This window comes from Poromitra crassiceps, assembly GCF_964638095.1.
Source record: "Poromitra crassiceps genome assembly, chromosome: 22".
Classification (NCBI taxonomy): Eukaryota; Metazoa; Chordata; class Actinopteri; order Beryciformes; family Melamphaidae; genus Poromitra; species Poromitra crassiceps.
Genome location: NC_139647.1, coordinates 17,512,850 through 17,517,849, shown reverse-complemented (window position 1 = coordinate 17,517,849; position 5,000 = coordinate 17,512,850). Strand labels below are relative to the sequence as shown.

The following is a 5,000-nucleotide window of genomic DNA, read 5'->3' as shown; positions in this document are numbered from 1 at the left end:
GCAGGCCAGGAGCAGTGGTCGCTTTTTCTTTCCAGCGTCCGGGGACCATCATTGGACCATCATTGGACCAACTTCAGATGTTGTCATCACTGGTCGGATGACGATCTTCTGCATGTTTTTAGTGGGGGGGGTTATGTACGGAGGAACCCCCTGGGGGGTACGGGGAGAACATGCAAACTCCACACAGAAAGGCCCTTTCCACGAGGATAGCCCACCTTGGCAGTATGCACTGAAGATATGGGGGGGGTCACAGCTCCAGCGCCCGCAGCGTCCCAGGCGAGAATCGAACTCAGGACCTTCTAGCTGTGAGGCGACAGCGCTACTGACTGCGCCACCGTACCCCTTGTATGTATGTGCTATGCTAGTGAGAGGGATGTGCGTGTATACTGACTTCGGATCTTGACATCACTGTAGACTCCTCCTTAACCCATCCTACTGCATCTATCACTAATTGTCCTCTAATTGGACTAACTGTCAGTAAACATGGAAGCTACTTTGATTGGGCCTGCGTGCGCCTGAGCGGCTGGCCTGAGGGGCAACCAGTCGGTGCTGACTGGTGTTACTAGCTGCTCATTCCACTGACTGCTGCTCTTTCCAGTGGACAGGATGGGACGCACTTGGTGGCCATCGCTAATTAGACGTCCCGTGTACAGTTAGCTAACCGTAATGGAATACGACAGCGGTTCATTAAAGAATTGCCATAGTGATATGTCAGCTCATAAATACGAGCCGCTCAGCTCTGACTGGGGGGCAAAGCCATTAAATAGCAACGCGTGCTAGTCACCACTGGGGGGCCGGTGGTTGGATGTGACAGAGTGTTCACTGAACCAAAGCGTTCCTCACTTCCTGGCTGAGTGAGCTGGGGAACACGAGCCTCGATAGCGGGACACACATTTATCAGCAGACTAGTGGCATGCCTGTTACTTTAGCAGGTGCTTGGTTCCAATGTGGGGGGGAAATGATCTGTGATTAACATGACTTCTCTCGCTATCCTGCTTAATTAATGATGGTGCCCTGAAGCTAAGTATGGCTGTCAGATAGAGTTTCATATCTGTCATCCAATAGGGCTGTGTGTATGGGATCATGTGATCCCCCTCCCTCACTCTGACCTCTCAGACTGAGGCGTAGTAGGGCTTCTTGTGCTGCTGCTCGTGCATGCGTCATTTTGACTGTGCACACACTCTGCAGTGTGTGTTTTCTAACTGAAACGTGAGCTGGTTTCGCTTAGATAGCGCCAACGTTCCAAGAATCCCGAACGGAAACCGGTTCAAGAACCAGAGCTGATTTGGTGGAACGGGGCAGATGCTCGGTGTGACCGAGGAGCTGCGGTGGAGATTTGAGGAGATGCAGAGGAAACACACTGACCCGTGCCCGGCGTGCATATTTCTCATGAAGATGCCACAATATATTTGGACTGAAGAGCTTTTCTTCAAAGTGTTCTGCTTCGTCATGTCTCATTCACAGCAGGTATCTATAATGGTCCCTTTCTGTCAAAACAACAGAGGGAGAGGAGAGGCTTGGATTGGTTTTGACGTTCAGCTGTTCACCCTCGAGTGGCTCTTTGCTTGAGATAATGGCTTTCTATTCACCTTTAAGGAGTTTGACGCTGGTGCTTAACCTCAGTCCCTGGACCTTCTCACCTTTAAGTGGTTTCTGTCAGAACATCTGACCTACGAAGCGGACCAGCAGTCAGTTCCTTCCTGCCACATGGCTGGAATGACTCCAAGCTGTCACACTGGCACCGGAGACATAATGACAAAGGAGCCTGAGAGCCTGTGCTACTTTTTACTGTTGTGAAGGACAATTTTCACTTCTTATTTATAGTTTTTGGTACGCAGTTCTTTGTAAGAGTTTTCTAAACTGACCGACTGACTGCCAGTTATCAGTCATGATGTCAATGGCAACATTCCTTGTCCTTTTGGTCGTTATAAAACTTCTGACACTTCTTAAATTCAAATGTATCGATTTCAGCTCAATTTAATTACTTCACTTATTATATACTTAACTGCAGAAACTTGAATTTTTTAAGTAAATGAAATGAGAGAATGCTTAATATATATGTATTAACATTTGACATTGATTTTGTGAAAATGATAACTTAATGGGAATCTGGAAATGTGATAGCCAGAAATGATGTTGATAAATGTATAGCTAGCGGCTATGCTACTGCTAATGCCCACTCATCTCCCACACAAAACTGGATCCAGCCTACAGTTATGAGAGTCTAAAGGGACTGGGTCGGACCATCTTGGACAGCGCCGGTCCATCCACATGGGGCCAATACTGAGCTGTCACACTGCTCTCTCCTCATACTCCAATTATTCCCTCTGCTGTCAGCTGTCTGAGAACATCTCATCAAGGTAGAGCAGGTGTCGGAAATGTCTAAATCTGTCTGGAGTCTCCAGCAGGGACAGTCCTGCCTCCATACATATTGCATGCCATGTTCCCACATCAACAGCAGTGGTGCATCTTCCATGCAGTGACATGATGCAGTGACGTGACGCAGTGACGTGATGCAGTGACGTGACGCAGTGACGTTAAGTGAAGTGATCCTTTATTTATCCCCATGGGGAAATTCATCCTCTGCATTTGACCCATCCTCTACTAGGAACCTTCCTAGAACTAGGAGCAGTGGGCAGCTGCAGTGCAGCGCCCGGGGACCAACTCCAGTTCTTTTAGCCAGTGCCTTGGTCAGGAGGGGCACTGACAGGAGTATTAACCATAACATACATGTCTTTGATGGTGGGAGGAAACCGGAGCACTCAGAGAAAACCCACACAAACACAGGGAGCACATGCAAACTCCACACAGAAAGGACCTGGGACGGACCGGGGTTTGAACAAGGGACCTTCTTGCTGTGAGGCAACAGTGCTAACCACTGAGCCACCGTGCCGTCATGCAGTGACGCAGTGCAGTGACGTGATGTTTGAGGGCTAATATTGACCTCAGCCATATCTCAACTGTGGCATGCTTCTTTCAACACACAGGAAACGGATGGCTTTTAAATCTGCCATTTATATTACCTAACTGTGTGAGTGCGCAAATGGCTTGCTTGTGTGTGTGTGTGTGTGTGTGTGTGTGTGTTCGTGTGTGTGTGTGTGTGTGTGTGTGTGTGTGTGTGTGTGTGTGCGCGCGCGTGTGTGTGTACGCACATGCGCGCGGGCGCTCTTGGTCTTACTCAAACAGAGCGAGCGCCATTTCTTAGACGGGCAGAGAGATAATGTCAGATTAATGACAGAACAAAATGTCGTCAAATACATGAGAAAGGCACACAGCACTTCAGCTGTGGCCCCGGTGACATGAAGAAGCTGTGGCCTTATAGGCTTTAACAGGCCTTTCAAAGTGTGTGTGTGTGTGTGTGTGTGTGTGTGTGTGTGTGTGTGTGTGTGTGTGTGTGTGTGTGTGTGTGTGTGTGTGTGTGTGTGTGCGTGTGTACATGCGTGTTCGTGCGTGTGTGTGCATGTGTGTGTGAGTGTGAGAGAGAGACACTGCATGCATGTGTGTTCTCTGTAGCTGTGTATTTAGCAGTGGGCACTAAAAAAGCGTTGCATTGGTGCCACCTAGTGCCGTCACACATCAGTCCTGACTCCTGATGCCAAGCAGACATGGTACAGTCCATCAGTCCTGACTCCTGATGCCAGCAGACATGGTACAGTCCATCAGTCCTGACTCCTGATGCCAGCAGACATGGTACAGTCCATCAGTCCTGACTCCTGATGCCAGCAGACATGGTACAGTCCATCAGTCCTGACTCCTGATGCCAGCAGACATGGTACAGTCCATCAGTCCTGACTCCTGATGCCAGCAGACATGGTACAGTCCATCAATCCTGCCTCCTGATGCCAGCAGACATGGTACAGTCCATCAGTCCTGACTCCTGATGCCAGCAGACATGGTACAGTCCATCAGTCCTGACTCCTGATGCCAGCAGACATGGTACAGTCCATCAGTCCTGACTCCTGATGCCAGCAGACATGGTACAGTCCATCAATCCTGCCTCCTGATGCCAGCAGACATGGTACAGTCCATCAGTCCTGACTCCTGATGCCAGCAGACCTGGTACAGTCCATCAGTCCTGGCTCCTGATGCCAGCAGACCTGGTACATGCTACAAATCAACTCTGATATAAAGTATAATAAATACATAATTTTTCAAAGGCTTTTAGATTCCATAGAGCAATTCACTCTGTACTGAGCCTAAAGGGAAATTCCAAAAAATTCAGTTCAAATCTTAGTTCTTTAGTCCTGGCTATGTTCAAATGTCAACGGGACTGTCATTGACCATTCGAATAACATGTATGATTGATTGAATTGACTGGTGTGCTCGTCAAATGGTTGATTGTGATGATGATTGTGATTATGTGATTATGATTGTGTGTGTCTGACCAAATCTACTTTGATTGGATTTGAACTTTTGGATTCAATCATTGTCTTCAAAAGGGACATCGATGGTTTTGAGAGCAGCAGCACATGTTGCCATCTTCATGCACATAGTTGCTCAGAGGTTTGCTGGATGTGATCAGAGGCAGATGTGGAGTGAGTGGTGCAGCCTGTGGCCTGACTCCAGTGATTACCTGCTCAGTGAATCCATGATGGTGCCATTCAACCTGGAGGGCTATTGACTTTGACAGGACTTGAACTTTCCTCCATCATCTTCACAATTGACGGCAGCAAGCCATGGAGTGTGTGTGTGTGTGTGTGTGTGTGTGTGTGTGTGTGTGTGTGTGTGTGTGTGTGAGTGTGTGCCATAAAACATCTGTTTTGACTAGACTAAGCATTCCTCGTTTGTCTGCCCTTTAGAGAGGAGAGCGAGCAATTTGTTGCAAATGAGCTAAGTCGATGTGTGATCCATGCTAGCATCATGTGGTCCATGCTAGCATCATGTGGTCCATGCTAGCATCATGTGGTCCATGCTAGCATCTGGAAACGGAACAAACAAACGCTCGGACACAGACTCGTTCTACCTAAGTATCTCATGCTTTCTCTCTCTTTCTCTCCGTC

General features: G+C 48.3%; 1 protein-coding gene across 1 annotated transcript in view; it reads right to left on the bottom strand.

Annotated features, from left to right (window-relative positions):
- The window catches only part of atrnl1a (attractin-like 1a), a gene marked incomplete at both ends in the record, with an annotated part of 286,198 nt that overhangs the window by 147,901 nt on the left and 133,297 nt on the right, over window positions 1–5,000 (bottom strand). The gene's annotated exons all lie outside the window — the stretch shown is intronic.